Source organism: Schistocerca piceifrons, chromosome 5 (assembly GCF_021461385.2).
Source record: "Schistocerca piceifrons isolate TAMUIC-IGC-003096 chromosome 5, iqSchPice1.1, whole genome shotgun sequence".
NCBI lineage: Eukaryota > Metazoa > Arthropoda > Insecta > Orthoptera > Acrididae > Schistocerca > Schistocerca piceifrons.
Window position 1 is genome coordinate 78,143,617 of NC_060142.1, and position 23,808 is coordinate 78,167,424.

A 23,808-nucleotide genomic window follows, 5' to 3' on the forward strand; every position below is an offset into this window, starting at 1 on the left:
CGCAGCTGCTGCTTCTCGTTTAAGAAACTCCCTAGTTTGCATCACATGGCTATGTGAGCCCAGTTCCAGTCCTCTCACCAAATAAATATTCGTTGCACTACCGCGTAGTGAATGCACGTCCTCCGTGTAGCAATCAGACATGCCGACCACTTAGTTATGCAGGTTAACTTACGTCTACATTGCTCACCAGGAAGGAGAGCAAATAATGAAAGTTTATTTATAGTGCGTATACAGTATTCTACGATTACATTTATATGTGACTCGGATGTATACAGGGTGTTCAGTACATCAAGCTGCCAGCTCTGTCGGAACAACAGCTATCTAGCTGGGCGATGAGTCGAATTGGGCATGGACGACAGCTACGTGTACATCATTCCATACTGCTTCAAGTGTATTCCAGAGTACATCACAGGTAGTGACGGGTGAGTGATGCTGTAGTGCTCTCTCAGCAAGCCACTACCAGACATTTTCAGTCTGTGAGAGATCTGGGAAACATGCTAGCCAGGGCAACAGTTGAATACCCTGTGTATCAAGATACTCGTAGATCAGGACAGCACGGACAGCATACAGTATTGTGTTATTTTGTTGAAAGGTAACGTCAGGAGATCTCGAAAGCAGGGACAGCCACCGGCTTTAACATCTCAAAAGTGTAACAGCTGTTGTCCAAATTACCATCTGTGACTGGTTTGTGTACGGAGTGGCCAGATGCTGTGGGCGTATGACAATGATGAATGCAAAGTGATAATGTTGGTTTTCCTTCGAGCTTCCACATCCGGATGCACCCATTGTATGAGGAACGAGGACTCATCTGAGAAGATGGTGTGGCGCCACTCCTGCGTCCAGTTTTGTTGTTGTTAGATGCAGCACTATCAGCGTGCCACACTCTACTGTTGCGATGGTCGCCGCATTGACTGTCATGGTGTCCACGTGTCGTCGCCGAAATATCCTCATATTGAGGAGTGATAAAGACATTTTCAAAAGAATAACTTCAGTAACAAATCCAAAATTCAATTATAATGCCCTTGGATGAGTATCTACACAACTACGTACAACAGAAGTGTCTTTGCTGTGACATTGTCTGTGGTGTGCCTACATGAGGAATCTCAGAGTCGTGGTAGGCGACGGCGTGAAGACCTATGCCGGTGTATGACGGCTGACGTGCTGATGGACCGGTGCTCCGGGCTTGAAGCGTTAATTAGCTGTAACTGTCATTTCATAAATGAAACAATATTGATAAGTGATTAATTAGTAATGTTTTAGATCATTAACTATATTTAGATGTTGTTATAATTTTTTCAAACAAGAAAAAGTTACTCGAAGGTACAGTTGAACCTGGATAGCCCACATGGGCTCTGTGCTGCTGCGGTGTATAAATTGCCTGGTATATGAGTTGCGCATAAAAGTTAAGAGCCGTTTTTTTCAGAATCTTCTAGGTAGTGCGCTTCACAAATTTTGTGGGTGGACACACTACTAACCTGCAAAGTCTCATCCAGAACTGCATTTCCGAGACCATAAGGTCCCCATGTGAGGTGAAACTGCTGGTACTATCAACTGCTAGCTGTGGAACTGAGCTGCTGATACAGTCAGACGGAACTGCTGGTATTGCCGACGTAGGGCGCAACAGACTCTACATGGTCTGACAGTAACCAAAATAGATGGGAGTGGATGGATATTGGCGTGGCACTGCGAGGGCACGTGACCTGGCGTAGTAATATAGTACCCTGCTGATAGCGCTCTCTGCTGCAACAGTTGCTCTGCTGCTGAGAATTGTTCCGGGTGGTCCATGGAACTCTTCAATCCCTGACGTTTCGTCCAAGGCTACATTGGACATCTTCGGAGGTGGTCCTGGTTGTGCTGAGTCTTGCCGACTGTCAGTCAGCACAACCAGGAGCATCTCCGAAGATGTCCAACGTAGCCTTGGACGAAACGTCAGGGATTGAAGAGTTCCATGGACCACAGCTATAAAACCCGGAAAAATTCTCAGCAGCTGAAACATCCTGTCTTGAAGCCTTCATTATATGAACAGGTGCACTACCTGTCGTCGACGTTGGTGCCCACAGATGCTGTAGAGGTGACACGTAACTCCGTGATAAATAGCCCAGACAATATAAGGAACATAGCTCTGTTGTAGTGAGAGCCATTCATACACGTCATCCTGGGTAGGCAGCTGCCCATATGGCCTGCCTGGTGTGTGGAGGAATCGACTACAAGGTGGATACAATAGTCGCACTGTCAGTGAGGATACTTGTCATGCTGGAAACAGACCTACCTCCTGTCTCAAGGAAAGCCTCGTGTCTGTGCGGTCCTGCAATGCTGTGCGAACAGTATGTCTTCTGAGGCATTAATCGTGTGGAGCCGTGATATCCTGCGTGGCATTGAGAATGGGGTCGCTGAATCCATCGGTTACGTTTACCCACGACAGTCATACGATCCTGCCTGATGCGAGACACAGTATCACGAAATGTTTAGCTGCAGTCTTGACAGGTCACTATCCTGCTGCTGTCGAAATCCAATGATAATTGTTTCTTCTTCTTATATGAGGCGTAATACGATCTCACTAATATCCAACACTCAAATGCGATTTCTGAACGAGACACTCACTGTGCAATGTATCCTTGTTGTTTTGTAGAAGCCTGGTAGTCGTTTCCTCCACAAACCAGGCAGACCGTGCGGGCAGCAGCCCCGCCAGCAGAACGTGCGTAAACGGCTCTCATTAACACCGAGACACACTGAAGCGCCAAAGAAACTCATATAGGCATGCATATTCAAATGCAGAGATATGTAAAAATGTAGAATACTGCGGTGCGGGCGGCAAAGCCTAAATAAGACAAAAAATGTCTGGCGCAGTTGTTACACTCGTTAAAGCTGCTACAAACGCCGGTTATCAAGATTCAAGTGAGTCTGAACGTGGTATTATAGTCGGCACACGAGCGATGGGACACAGCATCTCCGATGTAGCGATGTTGTGAGGATTTCCCGTACGACCATTTCACAAGTGTACTGTGAATATCAGGAATCCAGTAAAACATCAAATCTCCGACATCGCTGCGGCCGGGAACAGACCCTGCAAGAACCGGATCAACGGCGACCGAAGACAATCGTTGAACGCGACAGAAGTGCAACCCTTCCGCAAATTGCTGCAGATTTCAGTGCTGGGCCCTCAACAAGTGTCCGCGTGCGAACCATTCAACAAAACATAATCGATATGGGCTTTCGGACCCGAGGGCCCACTCGTATACCCTTGATGGCTGGATGACACAAAGCTTTATGCCTCGCCTGGGCCCGTCGACAACGCCATTGGACTGTTGATGACTGGAAACATGTTGCCTGATCGCACGAGTCTTGTTTCAAATTGTATAGAGCGGATGGACGTGTATGGGTATGGAGACAACCTCATGAATCCATGGACCCTGCAAGTCAGCAGGGGACTGTTCAACCTGGTGGAGCGTGTGACTGGGAGCGATATGGGACGCCTGATACGTTAGATACGGCTCTAGCAGGTCACATGTACGTAAGAATCCTGTCTGATCACCTGCGTCCATTCGTGTCCATTGTGAATTTCGACAGACTTGATCAATTCCAGCAGGACAGTGCCACACCCCACACATCTAGAATTGCTGCAGTGTGGCTCCAGGAACACTCTTCTGAGTTTAAACACTTCCACTGGCTAGCAAACTGCCCAGACATGAACATTATTGAGCATATCTGGGGTGCCGTGCAACGTGCTGTTCAGAAGAGATCTCCACCCCGTCGTACTTTTACGGCTCTGTAGGATTCATGGTGTCAGTTCCCTCCACCAGTACTTCAGACATTAGTCAAGTTCATGCCACGTCGTGTTGCGGCACTTCTGCGTGCTCGCGGGGGCCCTACACGATATTAGGCAGGCATACCAGTTTCTTTGGGTGTTCAGTGTATTTCCTTGTATAGCCTGGGCTGTTTACCACGGAATTAAACATCTCCTCCACAGCGTCTTGGAGCGCCAACCTCGCCAACAGGCAGCGCACCTGCGCAGCAGAGAGCGTTGTCGGCTGTGCACTATTTTGCTGCGACAGGTCACCTGCCGCCGCGGCGCCACGCGAATATCGATCCGCTCCCGACTATTTAGGCGACTGCCAGACGGGGGGAAGCCAGGTACTCCCTATGCAAGTCGGCAGTACCAACAGTTCAATCCCAGCGCTGCCAGTTGGCAGTACCAACAGTTTCGTCCCAGCGATCCACGCCAGCGTACCTGACCATTTCGTCCTGGTCTTCACCAGCAACACATCAGCCAACACACGCCAGCAGTACCAGCCCAGTAACCCCCCAGATATTCACGCTGCTGCGTATCACGACTCTGGGGTTCGTCGTTTAGGCACAGACAACATCATAGGAGAGACATTCCTGTTGTATATAGTGTGGTATCGATAGCAACGATGTCACCGCATAGGTTCATAAGTTGGCACTACGAGTCGCCGGCGACAGAGCACTCTAGCCGGAGCAGGGGACCTCTACGAGCTCCGCTCCAGTTTCAGTCCATTTGATCAAGAGCAGTGGTTCCCAGACTGGGTGTAATAACCCCCGAGCTGCAAAATGAAATTTTCTGAGGGGTAAAAACTTAACGATTCGATTCTGTTTCAGTGACGAAACTGAACTATCGTCAAGTGTCATTACTATTATCATAATTTCGTAAAACACTAATAATAATTATATAACATTATGACCACTGAACTACTATCGATATAATCCCATCCAGGCGATAGCATCGTCACCTCACGAAGAATGACTGCTAGTCAGACACATGCACGGTGCATGTAGTATCAGTGAGCGTGCTGTCCGTGTGTAGAATGGGGAAGGCGCATGATCTATCTGAGTTTGACTGAGGACAGATTGCGATAGCCCGGAGGCTCGGCACGAGCGTTTTAGAAACTGCACGACTTGTCGGAAATTTGAGAAGTGTTGTGGTGAGTGTCTTCAACCCATGGCGAAACCCATGTGAAACCATGTCCAGATGTCGTGGGGTAGGGGGCGGCCGCCCCTCATTACAGATGTCTGGTAAAACAGGACAGGTGGCGAACTGTGGCGAAACTGGCATCAAGCCCGGAGGCTCGGCACGAGCGTTTTAGAAACTGCACGACTTGTCGGAAATTTGAGAAGTGTTGTGGTGAGTGTCTTCAACCCGTGGCGAAACCCATGTGAAACCACGTCCAGATGTCGTGGGGTAGGGGGCGGCCGCCCCTCTTTACAGATGTCTGGTAAAACAGGACAGGTGGCGAACTGTGGCGAAACTAGCATCAGACGTTAATGCTGTGAAGAATGCAAGTGTGTCTGAACACACAGTCTACTGAACATTCCTAACCATGGGCCTCCGCAGCAGACAAAACATGCATGTGCCGATGTTAACACCACGACATCAGCAACTACGACTGATATTGGCACGTGACCATCGGCACTGGACGTTGGCGCAGTGGCAGATCGTTGCACGGTCTGATGAATCCCGATACCTGCGGATAGGAGGGCGCGAATCCATAGTCTTCCAGGGGAACAGCTCCTTGACGCCTGTACGAGGTGCATTCAAGTTCTAAGCCCTCCGATTTTTTTTCTAATTAACTACTCACCCGAAATTGATGAAACTGGCGTTACTTCTCGACGTAATCGCCCTGCAGACGTACACATTTTTCACAACGCTGACGCCATGATTCCATGGCAGCGGCGAAGGCTTCTTTAGGAGTCTATTTTGATCACTGGAAAATCACTGAGGAAATAGCAGCATGGCTGGTGAATGTGCGGCCACGGAGAGTGTCTTTCATTGTTGGAAAAAGCCAAAAGTCACTAGGAGCCAGGTCAGGTGAGTAGGGAGCATGACGAATCACTTCAAAGTTGTTATCACGAAGAAACTGTTGCGTAACGTTAGCTCGATGTGGGGGTGCGTTGTCTTGGTGAAACAGCACACGCGCAGCCCTTCCCGGACGTTTTTGTTGCAGTGCAGGAAGGAATTTGTTCTTCAAAACATTTTCGTAGGATGCACCTGTTCCTGTAGTGCCCTTTGGAACGCAATGGGTAAGGATTACGCCCTCGCTGTCCCGGAACATGGACACCATCATGTTTTCAGCACTGGCGGTTACCCGAAATTTTTTTGATGGCGGTGAATCTGTGTGCTTACATTGAGCTGACTGGCGCTTTGTTTCTGGATTGAAAAATGGCATCCACGTCTCATCCATTGTCACAACCGACGAAAAGAAAGTCCTATTCGTGCTGTCGTTGAGCATCAACATTGCTCGGCAACATGCCAGACGGGCAGCCGTGTGGTCGTCCGTCAGCATTCGTGGCACCCACCTGGATGACACTTTTCGCATTTTCAGGTCGTCATGCAGGATTGTGTGCACAGAACCCACAGAAATGCCAACTCTGGAGGCGATCTGTTCAACAGTCATTCGGGGATCCCCCAAAACAATTCTCTCCACTTTCTCGATCATGTCGTCAGACCGGCTTGTGCGAGCCCGAGGTTGTTTCGGTTTGTTGTCACACGATGTTCTGCCTTCATTAAACTGTCGCACCCACGAACGCACTTTCTACCCATCCGTAACTCCATCACCACATGTCTCCTTCAACTGTCGATGAATTTCAATTGGTTTCACACCACGCAAATTCAGAAAATGAATGATTGCACGCTGTTCAAGTAAGGAAAACGTCGCCATTTTAAGTATTTAAAACAGTTCTCATTCTCGCCGCTGGCGGTAAAATTCCATCTGCTGTACGGCGCTGCCATCTCTGGGACGTATTGACAATGAACGCGGCCTCATTTTAAAACAATGCGCATGTTTCTATCTCTTTCCAGTCTGGAGAAAAAAAAATTGGAGGCCTTAGAACTTGAATGCACCTCGTACTGTGGGACGGAGACAAACTGGCTGCGGCTTCATTATGCTCTGGGGAAAATACACGTGGGCATCCACTGGTCCAGTGGAGCTCGTACAAGGCACCATTATAGGCAAGGAGCATCGTAAACTGGTTGCAGACCATGTACACCCCTTCATGACGATTATGTTTCCCGACAGCAGTGGCAGTTTTCAGCAGGGTCAAAAGTCCAGGCGTGTGATAGAGTGGTTCGAAGAACACAGTGACCATTCCCAGTTGATGTGCTGGTCATCAGCTCGCCAGGTCGGAACCCTATCGAACTCGTCTGGAAGGTTGCGTCAGAACTCACGGCTCCCTACCCGGAATTTACGGGAATTGTGTGACCTGGGTGTGCAGATGTGGTTCCAACTCCCGACAGCTACCTACCAAGGCCTCGCTGCTTCCATGCCACCACACGTCGCGGCTGTTATCCGCGCCAAAGGGGGATATAACACCTGTTAGGTGAGTGGTCATAATGTTCAGGCTAATCAGTGTAGATGCACATTGTGAGCTATGAAAAGGGAACGAAAGCCAGTCATATGCCTGCGTAATTGGACTTCGGGTATATTCGTTAGTCTGAAGAAGGGAATAAATCCCAGTTTTCAGTTCGTTCATACTCAACGCTAGTGGTCTTATCTGCCGTTCAGTTGCTTAGAACGTCGAGTTTGCAGTACGTCTGAGTACTGCATCGTGTTTAATGGCGGACGACTGACTTTAGATATCCTTCATTAAAGACAAATGAATGATAGTTATGTTCTAAATGCTTTAAAAGCGTGTTCGTTTGGCGTTTCCGATGTTACGTCATGCTTTTTGTTGTAAGTCTACGTTTCCTGACGATGTACGTAGCATGCTGTTGATGCAAATAAACAATATGGACCCCGAGATTGAAGAACATCCCTCTTTTGAGGTCAAAACCTCAACACCACTTCAGTGAGCTTTCTCGTTGCGTTGGTTGGTAGTGGGTGGTTTACAAAACTATATTAATACTTCCCATTGTCAGGACACTTCTTTCTTCGATGTGATCGCAATTTTGGGACTGTGGAAAGGAAAATTAGACGACTAGACCAAATTAAAACATGACAACAATACATTAATTTGGTTCAGTCCTCAATGAATTAGTTGGAACGGAAATCTCTGCTGAAAGAAGTGGTGCCCTAAATTCCACAAAAAAATCAACAATGTTCTTAAAAGTCCTCACTTTCTATTTTTTAATATAGGTACCCCCCCCCCCCCCATGAACCATGGACCTTACCGTTGGTGGGGAGGCTTGCGTGCCTCAGTGATACAGATAGCCATACCGTAGGAGCAACCACAACGGATGAGTATCTGTTGAGAGGCCAGCAAACGTGTGGTTCCTGAAGAGGGGCAACAGTCTGGATGATTGACTGATCTGGCCTTGTAACACTAATCAAAACGGCCTTGCTCTGCTGGTACTGTGAACGGCTGAAAGCAAGGGGAAACTATAGCCGTAATTTTTCCCGAGGGCATGTAGCTTTACCGTATGGCTAAATGATGATGACATCGTCTTGGGTAAAATATTCCGGAGGTAAAATACTCCCCCATTCGGATCTCCGGGCGGGGACTACTCAGGAGGACGTTGTTATCAGGAGAAACAAAACTGACGTTCTACGGATCGGAGCGTGGAATGTCAGATCCCTCATTCGGGCAGGTATTTTAGAAACTGTATAAAAGCGAAATAGGTAGGTTAACGTTCATTATTGTGAGAATTAGCGAAGTTCTGTGCCACGAGAAACAAGACTTCTGATCGGGTGAATACTGGGTTATAAATGCAAAATCAAATAGGGGCAATGCAGGAGTAGGTTTAATGATGAATAAAAAATAGGAGCGCGGGTAAGCTACTACAAACAGCATAGTGAACACATAATTGTAGCCAAGATACATACGAAGCCCACGCCCACCACAGCAGTACAAGTTTATATGCCAACTAGCTCCGCAGATGATGAAGAGATTGAAGAAATCTATGATGCGATATAATAAATTATTCGGATAGTGAAGGGAGACGAAATTTTAATAGTCATGGGCGACTGGAATTCAATAGTAGGAAAAGGGATAGAAGGAAATGTAGTAGGTGAATATGGAAAGGGGGTAAGGAATGAAAGAGGTAGCCGTGTGGTACAATTTAGCACAGAGCATAACTTAATCAAAGCTAACACTTGGTTTACGAATCATGACAGAAGGTTGTATACCTGGAAGGGGCTTGGAGGTACTGGAAGATTCCATATAGACTATATAATGGTGAGATGGAGATTTAGGAACCAGGTTTTAAATTGTAAGACATATCCAGGGGCAGATGTGGACTCTGACCACAACTTATTGGTTATAACCTGTAGATTGAATCTTAAGAAACTGCAACAAGGTGGAATTTTAAGGAGATGCGACATGGGTAAACTGAAAGAATCATAGGTTGTAGAGAATTTCAGAGAGAGCATTAGGGAACGATTGACAAGAACGGAGGAAAGAAATACAGTAGAAGAAGAATGGATAACTTTGAGAGATAAAATAGTGAAGGCAGCAGAGGATCAAGTAGGTAAACAGACGAGGTCTTGTAGAAATCCTTGGGTAACAGAAGAGATATTGAATGTTATTGATGAAAGGAGAAAATATAAAAATGCAGTAAATGAAGCAGTTGCAAAGGAATACAAACGTCTAAAAATGAGATCGACAGAAAGTGCAAAATGGCTAAGCAGGGATGGCTAGAGGACAAATGTAAGGATATAGAGGCACGTATCACTAGGGGTACGATACATACAGCCTACAGGAAAATTAAAGAGACCTTTGGAGAAAAGAGAACTACCTGTATGAATATCAAGAGCTCATGTGGAAAACCTGTTCTAAGCACAGAAGGGAAAGCAGAAAGGTGGAACGAGTATACAGAGGGTCTATACAAGGGCGATCTAGTTGAGAGCAATATCACGGAAATGGAAAAGGACGTAAATGAAGATGAAATGGGAGATATGATAGTGCGTGCAGAATTTGAAAGAGCACTGAAAGATCTAAATCGAAACAAGGCCCGGGAGTAGACAACATTTCATTAGAACTACTGATAACCTTGGGACAGCCACCCATGACAAAACCCTACCATCTGGTGAGCAACATGTATGAGACAGGCGAAATACCCTCAGACTTAAAAAAATTTCCAGTTGGTGTGATGAATGGCAACTAGCTCTAAATGTGGAAAAATATAAGTTAATGCGGATGAGTAGGAAGAACAAAGCTGTAGTGGTAGGACACAGTATACTGGTGACCTGCTTCACACAGACAAGTCGTATAAATATCTGGGCGTAACGGTGCAGAGCGATATGAAATGAAACGAGCATGTGAGAACTGTGGTAGGGAAGGCGAATGGTCAACTTCAGTTTTTTGGGAGAATTTTAGGAAAGAGAGGCTGTGGTAGGTAAGGCGAATTGTCGACATCAGTTTCTTGGGAGAATTTTAGGAAAGAGACGTTCACCTGCAAAGGAGGCTGCATATAGGACACTCGTACGACCTATTCTTCAGTACTGCTCGTGTGTTTGGGAACCCTACCAGGTCGGATTGAAGGAAGACATCGAAGCAATTCAGAGGAGGGCTGCTAGATTTGTTACCGGTAGGTCTGAACAACACATAAGTGTTACGTAGATGCTTCGGGAACTCGGATGGGAATCCCTGGAGGGAAGGCGAAGTTCTTTTCGAGAAACAATATTGAGAAAATTTAGGGACCCAGCATTTGAAACTGACTGGAAAACGCCACTGCCGCCAGCATATATTGCGCAGAAGGACCACGAAACTATGATTCGAGAAATTAGGGCTCATGCAGAGGCTTATAGATATTCGTTTTTCCCTCGCTCTATTTCCTAGTGGAACAGGAAAGGAAATGACTAGTAGTGGTTCAGGGTGCCCTCCACCACTCACCGTACGGTGGCTTGCGGAATACCGATGTAGATGTAGACACGTGGAGCACATCTTTTAACAGGTGCGAGTCTTCAGTAATTTGTATCAAGTAACGCGCTGAAGTACGCCGGAGTGCAAAAGTTAAGGACGCAAGTAACTTTCGCAAGATCTACATCTACATCTACATGACTACTCTGCAATTCACATTTAAGTGCTTGGCAGAGGGTTCATCGAACCACAATCATACTATCTCTCTACCATTCCACTCCCGAACAGCGCGCAGGAAAAACGAACACCTAAACCTTTCTGTTCGAGCTCTGATTTCTCTTATTTTATTTTGATGATCATTCCTACCTATTAGGTTGGACTCAACAACATATTTTCGCCGGCCGGTGTGGCCGTGCGGTTCAAGGCGCTTCAGTCTGGAACCGCGTGACCGCTACGGTCGCAGGTTCGAATCCTGCCTCGGGGGCATGGATGTGTGTGATGTCCTTAGGTTAGTTAGGTTTAATTAGTTCTAAGTTCTAGGCGACTGATGACCTCAGAAGTTAAGTCGCATAGTGCTCAGAGCCATTTGAACCATTTTTGAACATATTTTCGCATTCGGAAGAGAAAGTTTGTGACTGAAATTTCGTAAATAGATCTCGCCGCGACGAAAAACGTCTTTGCTTTAATGACTTCCATCCCAACTCGCGTATCATATCTGCCACACTCTCTCCCCTATTACGTGATAATACAAAACGAGCTGCCCTTTTTTGCACCCTTTCGATGTCCTCCGTCAATCCCACCTGGTAAGGATCCTACACCGCGCAGCAATATTCTAACAGAGGACGAACGAGTGTAGTGTAAGCTGTCTCTTTAGTGGACTTGTTGCATCTTCTAAGTGTCCTGCCAATGAAACGCAACCTTTGGCTTGCCTTCCCCACAATATTATCTATGTGGTCTTTCCAACTGAAGCTGTTCGTAATTTTAACACCCAGGTACTTAGTTGAATTGACAGCCTTGAGAATTGTACTATTTATCAAGTAATCGAATTCCAACGGATTTCTTTTGGAACTCATGTGGATCACCTCACACTTTTCGTTATTTAGCGTCAACTGCCACCTGCCACACCATACAGCAATCTTTTCTAAATTGCTTTGCTACTGATACTGGTCTTTGGATGACCTTACTAGACGGTAAATTACAGCATCATCTGCGAACAACCTAAGAGAAATGCTCAGATTGTCACCCAGGTCATTTATATAGCTCAGGAACAGCAGAGGTCCCAGGACGCTTCCCTGGGGAACACCTGATATCACTTCAGTTTTACTCGATGATTTCCCGTCTATTACTATGAAATGCGACCTTCCTGACAGGAAATCACGAATCCAGTCGCACAACTGAGACGATACCCCATAGGCCCGCAGCTTGATTAGAAGTCGCTTGTGAGGAACGGTGTCAAAAGCTTTCCGGAAATCTAGAAATACTGAATCAACTTGAGATCCCCTGTCGATAGCGGCTATTACTTCGTGCGAATAAAAGAGCTAGCTGCGTTGCACAAGAACGATGTTTTCTGAAACCATGCTGATTGCGTATCAATAGATCGTTCCCTTCGAGGTGATTCATAATGTTTGAATACAGTATATGCTCCAAGACCCTACTGCAAACCGACGTTAATGATATAGGTCTGTAGTTCGATGGATTACTCCTAGTACCCTTCTTAAACACTGGTGCGATCTGCGCAACTTTCCAATCTGTAGGTACAGATCTATCGGTGAGCGAGCGGTTGTATATGATTGCTAAGTAGGGAGCTATTGTATCAGCGTAATCAGAAAGGAACCTAATCGGTATACAATCTGGACCTGAAGACTTGCCAGTATCAAGCGATTTGAGTTGCTTCGCAACCCCTAAGGTATCAACTTCTAAGAAACTCATGCTAGCAGCTGTTCGTGTTTCAAATTCTGGAATATTCCATTCGTCTTCCCTGGTGAAGGATTTCGGAAAACTGCGTTCAATAACTCCGCTTTAGTGGCACAGTCGTCGGTAACAGTACCATCGGCACTGCGCAGCGAAGGTATTGACTGCGTCTTGCCGCTTGTGTACTTTACATACGACCAGAATTTCTTCGGATTTTCTACCAAATTTCGAGACAATGTTTCGTTGTGGAACCTATTAAAGGCATCTCGCATTGAAGTCCGTGCCAAGATGTGTCACTGACAAGTAACATAGCTCGGTGACAGTTGGACCATACATACACTCCTGGAAATGGAAAAAAGAACACATTGACACCGGTGTGTCAGACCCACCATACTTGCTCCGGACACTGCGAGAGGGCTGTACAAGCAATGATCACACGCACGGCACAGCGGACACACCAGGAACCGCGGTGTTGGCCGTCGAATGGCGCTAGCTGCGCAGCATTTGTGCACCGCCGCCGTCAGTGTCAGCCAGTTTGCCGTGGCATACGGAGCTCCATCGCAGTCTTTAACACTGGTAGCATGCCGCGACAGCGTGGACGTGAACCGTATGTGCAGTTGACGGACTTTGAGCGAGGGCGTATAGTGGGCATGCGGGAGGCCGGGTGGACGTACCGCCGAATTGCTCAACACGTGGGGCGTGAGGTCTCCACAGTACATCGATGTTGTCGCCAGTGGTCGGCGGAAGGTGCACGTGCCCGTCGACCTGGGACCGGACCGCAGCGACGCACGGATGCACGCCAAGACCGTAGGATCCTACGCAGTGTCGTAGGGGACCGCACCGCCACTTCCCAGCAAATTAGGGACACTGTTGCTCCTGGGGTATCGGCGAGGACCATTCGCAACCGTCTCCATGAAGCTGGGCTACGGTCCCGCACACCGTTAGGCCGTCTTCCGCTCACGCCCCAACATCGTGCAGCCCGCCTCCAGTGGTGTCGCGACAGGCGTGAATGGAGGGACGAATGGAGACGTGTCGTCTTCAGCGATGAGAGTCGCTTCTGCCTTGGTGCCAATGATGGTCGTATGCGTGTTTGGCGCCGTGCAGGTGAGCGCCACAATCAGGACTGCATACGACCGAGGCACACAGGGCCAACACCCGGCATCATGGTGTGGGGAGCGATCTCCTACACTGGCTGTACACCACTGGTGATCGTCGAGGGGACACTGAATAGTGCACGGTACATCCAAACCGTCATCGAACCCATCGTTCTACCATTCCTAGACCGGCAAGGGAACTTGCTGTTCCAACAGGACAATGCACGTCCGCATGTATCCCGTGCCACCCAACGTGCTCTAGAAGGTGTAAGTCAACTACCCTGGCCAGCAAGATCTCCGGATCTGTCCCCCATTGAGCATGTTTGGGACTGGATGAAGCGTCGTCTCACGCGGTCTGCACGTCCAGCACGAACGCTGGTCCAACTGAGGCGCCAGGTGGAAATGGCATGGCAAGCCGTTCCACAGGACTACATCCAGCATCTCTACGATCGTCTCCATGGGAGAATAGCAGCCTGCATTGCTGCGAAAGGTGGATATACACTGTACTAGTGCCGACATTGTGCATGCTCTGTTGCCTGTGTCTATGTGCCTGTGGTTCTGTCAGTGTGATCATGTGATGTATCTGACCCCAGGAATGTGTCAATAAAGTTTCCCCTTCCTGGGACAATGAATTCACGGTGTTCTTATTTCAATTTCCAGGAGTGTAGAAAGAACTGCTACAGTGTTGTACAGAACGACATTTTTATTCAAAAATAACAGTAACACTAAAGTCTCTGCGATTTATGATGGTCCCCTTACATTTCAAAAGGCGGACATGGTTCTTAACACTTCGCCGTCCGGCGACACCACAGTGGAGTGGTGTGCATAGCATAGCTAAGTGGCCGGCGACACCACAGTGGAGTCGTGAGCACGGTATCGTCCAGTGGCCAGGGACAGCACTTTAGTGTCTTTTTCATTCTGTTGGGGTTTTGTTTAGGTGGCAATAAGTTACACACTACAACAGGGTTTCGTTTTTATAAGTACTTGTGCACTTCCGTCATGGCAGACGAAAGAGACGATACGACTATTTACGATGAATGTGCGGTCGTCTTGTCTGACGTTCTGGACGACTTGGCCGATTGGGAAGAAGACATTGGATATCAAAAAAATTAAAGTGAAGCACAATCGTCGGAAGATAGTGAAATACGTCCAAGAAGAATTCGGCGAACGCTACCGTTGCCAACTGATTCGGATTAATCAGACGAAGAAGACAGACTATGATTTACTGAGGACCAATAATAAATTTGAAGGATCTCCGCGTCTACATATATTTCCCAAAGATACACACAGGGTCGTGGATATCGTAGAATTATATACTGGGGACGATCTATTTTAATATAGTAGCGACGAAACCAACAAGTATTACAGTTAAAATTGCAATAGAAGGAAACTGGATTTAAAAAAATGCCAAATTTGTCGACGTTACGGGACCCGAAGTTAGGAAATGGTTTGGGCTTTATATCCTTATGGGAATTGTAAAAAAAGCAAGGATCGATGATTACTGGTCATCGAATCCGTTGATAGACACACAGATATTTCGCAAAACGATGTCCCGCAACCGATTCAGACAAATATTATCATTTTTACACTTTTCCGACAACTATAATGAACCGGATAATGCCGACCGGCTTTTCAAAATGCAATTCGTAACTGATTATTTTTTCGAAAAGTTTATAGAAACGTTTAATCTAAGTCAAAACATCTCAACTGATGAAGGAATGATGCCGTAGCGTGGACAGTTAAATTTCATAGTTTACAATCCTTCGAAAATTACGAAATATGGCATACTCATTCGGATGCTGTGTGATTCGAGTATGAGATACATTTCCCCATTTAAAATATATTCCGGCGCTGATAGCCTTTAGCAAAAACAGTGGTGGAACTTTGACACCTTCTTGTGGAAAGTGGCATCACCTCTTCATGGATAATTATTATAACAGTGTAGAACTTGCAGAGAAGTTACTTGAAGAGAAAATTCGATTTTTGTGAAACGATACGGCAAAGTAGATGATTTATGGAAAAATTAAAGAGCGCAAAAGTCAATGTGTTTGAAACTTGCCATCAACGGAAAGGTGACAAGCAGCCGGCGACAGGCCAAGTAATCCGAATTAGCGCTGTCAGAGCGAAGCGAATAAATTTGTACGACACGTGCGGACGGCAAAGTGTTAATATAGTGTATGAACAGCACGAACAGTAATTTACTCTGCAAAGTGCTCCAAGAGGATGTTAAGGAGTTCTCGGTGCACGGCGTTCCATTCCTCCACCAGCGCCTGAGGTCTCAGGTCAGAGGGGTGTTCTGAACACAATTTCGACACAAAGCAGCTCAATAGGCTGTGGAGTGGAAGGGGTAGGCTAGCAATAGAACAGTGCATCACCATTGACTAGACACTCATTTATTGTACTCATAAGTCAGGTATTACCCAAAAGGAACAATCAGTACAAATTACAAAGTAATTAAGTCACTCAAACATTTAAACAGGCAAATAGCAATCATTTAATTGAAAGCCTTTTAAGAAAGCAAGACTAGAAAATTGGAATGATGAATTAAAATCATATTTAAATAGGATCTGACCGAGCACATATTTTGAAACGGAATACTTCCTTTAAGGAATCAGCGATCAAAGTTAATTACATAATCCTCAACAACCGTATTACATCCAAGACATTTAAGATTAAACACTAACATATAACATCAGAGAGCTGCAGTCCCAAGTTTTAAGCAGCACGTTTCAGATGGACTGCACTGCAACAGTACAATACAAGTCCCTCAGAGGATCTCCCCACACAGGAAGTTATTGCCGCGATCGACAAAATATCAACATAATTCCATGTACAGACCTAAAACAAACTGAAAGCTCTCTTAAGTTTGGTACAGTTAATTCCCTTTCAACATAACATACATCACAAGTCTAGCTCTAGGACTGCACCGACACCCCGCAATTTAGCACGCGAAAAACTACAGCGATGCACTCATCACGTATCCTTCAACAGTCCAAGAACAGAGAGCTGGCTCCCCAATAGCGGAACATTTAACCACGCGCAGCCTACAATCTTGAACCACCATACACATTCCTTCAGTTACTGCATAGAAAGCCAATGTGATTGGCAGACGGACCAGCATATGATAAAAGCTTAAGCAATTTCCTTACTAGACAACCCTTACGAATAGTAGCCGTAATTTTTTTTTTTTAACGTGAGCACACCCACAATCAAAAGACAAACAACGCCAATCATAAGGACAGTAGCACGTAAGCAAGTAGCAGTGGTAACCTCTGCTTAAATTGACTACAAACCAGCGCGTGATTTAACACACCAGAGAACAGTCTTTACAACATAACCATCAATACAATAGCAAATTACTCACACGTGTACTCCCCCACGATTTCGATTCGCAAAGCCATAGACAAAACGTGGAGAACGTATCACTTAGACCAACATAATGGTGCTCCCTCAGTTACCCCAAATTATTGACTCCCTTAGTTGCACAGCAAAGAACCAGACCTAATGAAACCACCACAGTTTTCGCCTCTAAACTGTCACAGTACAAGTGAAACTCAATCACAAATGTAATTTTACATCACCAGTTCCCGAATAGTCAATACAAGCGCCTGATTTTCACCCGTTTATAACGGCAGGCAGAAACATCGTACAGAAAAGAGCGTAGACACAAGCTCTTACCAATTCTCTTCTCCGAAAGCAGCCACCGAAACTCTCGGGAACCACTGGGACATCCAATGCAAAAATCGTTACTCCTTCACACAAATTACAGGACGCCCGCTTCCCGCTGCTTGCTACGGCGCCTTCCGTTCAGGGCCAACTTGTATATCTCCATGCGATAGGACCGGTTCCACACTCGCTGCGTCAACCCGACAACCGTCTTCCGCCACGTCCCGGAGCACACCCCCCACAGGACCTCGCTTCGTTACTCCTCGCGTAGACCCCAGAGGGCGCTGCTTACCGCCCTGACCGTGGCAGGAAATATAAACCACCTGTCGCACTATCGATATGAGCCGCCACGGCTCAGCGCCGTTGACAGTTGTTGTATTACTGTATGGTCGTCGGTGTACGTGGACTTGCGATGCGTCTCCGCAATGTATCCCACACGTGCTCGATGGAATTAAAGTCGGGGAAATGGGCAGGCCATGCCTTTAGCCAGAGATCCCCTTTTTCCAATAGGTCCTTCTCCTGCACTGTCATCCATAAAAAGTCAGGGCCGCATGCACTCCTGAAAAGACGCCCGTGGTGAAGTAGCACGGGGTCAGAATAACGGTGATCGACCAGTGTATCGTGTTCAATGATTTGGAGGTCAGTATGCCCATGCAACACTATGCCTCCCCTGGACCGTCAAAACCATCCTGTTTGACATTGTTGGATCTAACCGTACTAGCAAGAGGTGGGAACACGTAGGCCACCCGAGGGAGGCATAATATTGCCTCGGAGAACTAACCTCCTAATTTATCATGACACCGTACTCCTTCCCCACTTTCTATTCTGCCCTGACTTCAGTGCTCATGCTGAGGAGCTCTTGGAACGAGAGGATATCCGGCGAATGGACTGGCTTGCTCATTCCCTCTACTTAAATCCCATCTAGCACTTGTGGGGCACATTGGGGACTCGCACCACAGCTCGTCAATATGCAGCGACGACCATCCATCCAACAACGATCAACCATACTGGTGGGAGAATGGAACGCCCTCCCATACCAGCTCCTTACCAACCTTGTGGTCAGTGTGGAGGCACGCTGCACATTGTGTACAGCTACCCATGAAGATCACACTCCCTTCATTTTTTTAATGTAGAGGATGAGGTTCCATACTCCTTGACAGAGCGTAGGGGACGATGCGGGAGACCCGCACCGCCGTACTAGGCAAAGCCCTAGCGGAGGTAGTTTGCCATTGCCTTCCTCCGACCGTAATGGGGATGAATGATGATGACGACGCAACAAAACCCAGTCATCTCGAGGCAGGTGAAAATCCATGCCCCGCAGGGAACCGAACCCGGGACCCCGTGCGAGAATGCTACCGCGAGACCATGAGCTGCAGACTAGTGTAGAGGGGACTGTAATAAATTGTGACTCCAGTGTCAAATTGGATAAATCTGTACTACGCCATGTACGATGTCTCTGCAAGAAATTCCGGATCATTCGTAATTACGCTCCATTGGTGTGTTGGAGTGGAATGTGGTCGGCATTCCTGCACACGCCTGTGATTATTGTGTTGTGCCCTGCCTATTCGTCGAATATGGGGTGCCTAGGAAACCTGCTTTCTCGGATCGCTAGACGACAATTCAAGGAACTCGTATTGGTGAATTTTTTATAACAGTGAGATAAATGACAATACTTAACTTTGTGAACTTACAATGGTGTGTCGAAAGCAATGGGCGACAGACAAATAAAAAACTCTCTTCAGTATACACAACTCGTAATACAAGTGAAACAATACTGTTCGTAAGCAGCTGCTGTAAAGCTCATAGAACGGCTAGTCTTCAACAGGGCCGCGGCGAGGCAGCGTGGCCCGTATGTTCTCTTCACCCAGAGGCCGCTGCTGTCTCGGTGTCGTCCTAGAGAGATGTCGGTCAGCGTACTATTGGCTGACGTCTTCTTCACAGCCCTGTCTGCTCTACCGTTCCTGACCGTCGAATCGGCGCTTGACTTCTACGCCGTAACGTACTATCTAACTGCCAGAAATTTCATTGTTGTATGTCTGCTAGTTATTGTTCAGTGCTGTATCTAGTAGAACTTTGTGTCGCACAGTTTGCGAATTTAGAGATGGCAGGGTTAGAGGCGCAACGCGTCTGCATTAAATTTTGCGTGTAACTCAAGAAAACCTTCACAGAGACACGCCAAACGAAGCGGGAAGCTTACGGTGATGAGTGCTTAAACCGTACTCGCTGTTACGGAACGTTCACACGGTTTAAAAATGGCCGGACTGAAGTTAAAGATGATCCTCGTTCAGACATTTACCGACGACGGTCATGTCAGAAACATCAACGAAATTGTGCGAGCCAATCGATTGCAGAAGAATGTAACATTTCAGTTGGATCATCTCAATAAATCCTGTCAAAGCATGTTGTAACCCATCGTGTTGCCGCCAAGTTCGTCTCACGGTTCGTGAGGCAAGACCAGAAAGACCTTCGCCTCGCAATCTGTGAGGAAATTTTCGGTCTCGCAAATGAGAACGAGATGTTCCTTCAGAGAATCATAAATGGTGACGAGACGTGGGTCTACCGTTGGGATGTTGAGGCCAAGGTTCAATCTTCACAATGAGTCGGGAAAGGTTCTCCAAGAGCAAAAAGAGCACGTCACTTCAGGCCAAATGTCAAAGCCATGCTAATCGTTCATCAGGGATTCGTGCCACAGGGACAAACTGTTAAAGATTGTACTATCGGGGCGTGTTACGAGCCTGCGAGAAAATGTGAGACGGAAAGGAACTGAAATGTGGCGAGACAATTCATGGCTCTTGCATCACGATAACACACCCTCACATTCATCCCTGTTGGTGCGTGACTGTTGCACAAAAAACGAAATCACTGTGCTAACGAACAGGTCTTTCAAAGTGAGCAGATCAAAGTGAGCCCCAACATCAGCAAATCGTATAAAATAAAAAATGGCCTTCCCCAAGGATCTGTGTTGGCTCCAACCCTTTTTAATTTGTATATTAGCGACTTGCCAAATACAGTCAGCAGGAAATTCTGCTACGCCGATGATTTGGCACTAGTTGTACAAACTAAAACACTTGGGGAAGGAGCGAACGTACTCACAGAAGTTCTGGAGTCCTTGAATTCCTATTATAAAAAAATGGCGACTCTGCCCTAATCCAACCAAGACTGAGGTGTGTGCTTTCCACTTGAACAATAAAATGGCCCACCAGGAACTGAATGTGAACTTCTGTGAACAAAGAGTCAAACACAACTTCAACCCCAAATACCTTGGCATAACACTATACCGCTCCCTGATTTACGAAAAACATCTAGAAAGCGTAAGCCAAAAGCTGAAGAGTCGGAACAACATCCTGAGAAAATTGGCTGGCTTGACTTGGGGAGCTCAAGCATCCACCTTACGTACTGTCGCAATAGCCCTGGTATATCCGGTTGCCGAATATTGTTCTGCTGTCTGGCGTTCGAGCACTCATACTAAGAAAATCGACGTCCAGTTGAACGAGTGTATGATGATAATAATGGGTACTATTAAATCCACCCCAGTCCCTTGGCTGCATACTCTAAGCAATATTCTACCTCCACAATTGAGAAGGCAAGAAACAGCAGCAAGAGAGTGGTCAAAAATTCATGACACAGATTACCCACAGAATCTCCCAATCCATGATGTTTTGAACGAAATACCATCGACCCGCTTGAAGTCACGGAAGCCTATATGGGTTAATACACAAGAACATCAACCTGACATCAAGGAGCAATGGCGGCACTTTTGGAATGATTCTGGAATTAATAAACAAGGTATCCAAGATCCTACTCTGGGATTACCGGGCTTTGACCTGAAGAGATGTACCTGGACTAAATTAAACCGTATCAGAACGGGCCATGCAAGATGCAATGCATATAAGTACAAGTGGGGTCTATGCGACTCACCAGCCTGTGACTGTAGAGCACCAGAACAGAACGTCCGCCATAGTATTGAGAAATGCCCCTTAAGAAGATGCACCGGACCTGTCTGTGCGGTTATATATGTGAAACCCTCTGCTTTGGATTGGCTGTGCAATCTATATATTGAGCTTTACATATATGAATGAGTTTCTAGTCAGGCTTGCAAAGCTTTTAACGTGTAGTTATTTTGTCTTGAGTGTTTCTACTTTATCCTTTTGTGCTATTGCTTGTTTTTTTCTCATGTACTATTTACACATTTTTTGTTTTATACATTTCGTTTACAGATCGTTGTACTTATATAAAATATTGTCGCTGTATTGCCATACACAAAATAAATAAAATAATAAATCACAATAAGTAAAAAGAAAGCGTTGAAAAATTTTGTGGACAAACTAATGGAATTTTTTGAACAGACCTCTTGTGGTCCAAGGGTGCGCGAATCATGTTACTTTGCACTGACACATCATACGAAAGTTACTTTCGTCCTCAAGTTTCTCACTCCAATCTAATATCGTATTTTTTGTTAAGTTAGATGGTCATGGATCAAATTTGAGCTCAAGTAGATAGGAATTAATCGAAAAAATTATATTCAAGCAGTTTTGCACTAATAAGGACAATATTTCACATTGGCACCTAGCAGCCACACAGTCACAATTATCTCGCAAATTTCTCGTTTGCGACCCCTGTTTTACTCGAACTGTTTTGCTTCTATTGGTATTGCGTATACTTTCCCACTGTGTCAGATTTCACTCTGTACACAAATTTCGCTCCAGCCCCTCTCAGCGTGACGCCACAAGCGACTGCTTGTGTCGCTTGAGCTTTAACACATTCAGCTCTATGCCCGTACGCCATCTGGGCGAGCATGTGTCGGTTGCGTGGGAGACGCCCGTATCTCTTGAGGTCGCAGCTTTTCCATCCACTGAATTGTGTTTTCCCGCTCGCTACACGACTGCCCGTTGTTGGACACCTGTAGTGGTTCAAATTTTGTCCACTAGATGCAGCAGGAGTCGTTTTAAACTGTGCCGTAGCTGTTGGAACTGTCGTGAAGAACAGAAAGGGCCTACCGAGAAGCTTCAAATCAAGGAAGCTGAAACAAAATGATTTTTTTTTTAAGGAATGGTCCTTTCCTACCGTTCGAATGGAAAAATAATCGTGATCGTGATGTATATGGCCTCTCAAAACAACATTAGGCAATCGCCAAAGAGGTTCCTGTACGTTCAAAAGGAGTTTTTTAAAGGACCATAAAGCCCAACATTGTCACAGATTATAACACGACCGAGACTACTAGTGCAGACCGTGTCAGGCAGCTTTGCAGATACTACCCCTTCGCAATAAAAAATTGAAGTGGTGGAAAAAAACTTCTCAGTCACGTTTTCCTAATGTCTGTTGTTGAAACGACCCCTTAGAAAAATTTAAAAATGACAGTGCTGGAAAACCTCTTACGTTATTTGATTTCCAAACAGCTGAGCAAAACTGAACGTACTCAGGCATTTCTCTCTTTACTTATTCTGATCATCACTAAACTGACACACAATATTTTTAGCGCAACGCAATCTGCCTTTCAATAATCCCTACAACAGAACGGCCCTGACTAACAATAACCTATACCTTTCATGAATCACTTACCTCACAAAAATCTTCGTTACTCGAACTACTTGCGATACAGCGAGCGCCAATACTGCCAGCTAAATAAAAGATTCTAACTACTGAAGGCACTAACGAACGATAGGCATAGTTAGCAAATGAAAGATTTTCATAGAGAACAAACGATGTATCTACCTTAATAATGTTCAAAAGTCCTCATATATATACCGATCAATTCATGACATCCATCTTTACAAATTTCCTTTTTCTGGCGGACACACGTGCAGGTCGTCCACTTGTAGCAACCATCAAAACTCTGGCATCTCTCTCCCCACATCCACCACCGCTGGCGGCTCACCTCCAACTATCTTTACAAATTTCCTTTTTCTGGCGGACACTGTAACCTCCCCACCGTAATTTAAAAAAAAAAAATGACAATACTTAATACAAATGGGAGCCGAGTGTAACCTTCCCACCGAAATTTTAAAGTAATGACAATGTGTTTTAGGAATGCTAATGGACATTGCGCTAAGTGTAACTTTCCCACAATGGAATCTACTGACAATGACAATTAAACAAAAATTAGCAATCTGACTCAAATATAAGTTCTTCACAAAAAATTAAAGTCCATTCAGTGATAAGAAAATTCAATTAAACCGAAATATCGGTCTTTGGCCCTGTGTAAAACAATCAGAATTAGATTCTTACCTCAGTATAACTGGATGTCAAATTTCTGCTCTTATCTCTGCGCACGGCTTGGAGGAACTGTATTGCAAATAATAATATTCCTTTTTTTTGTGATTTTACTGAAATTTTTCTTTAAAAAAAAGTGGAGTGAAGTGGGAAGTGCAACGAAATCTTTAGTTCAATA

The 23,808-nt window shown here is 45.9% G+C and overlaps 1 protein-coding gene across 1 annotated transcript in view; it reads left to right on the forward strand.

Annotated features, from left to right (window-relative positions):
* Window positions 1-23,808, forward strand: part of LOC124798014 (methyl farnesoate epoxidase-like) — a 219,441-nt gene that overhangs the window by 103,137 nt on the left and 92,496 nt on the right. The window lies entirely within an intron of this gene.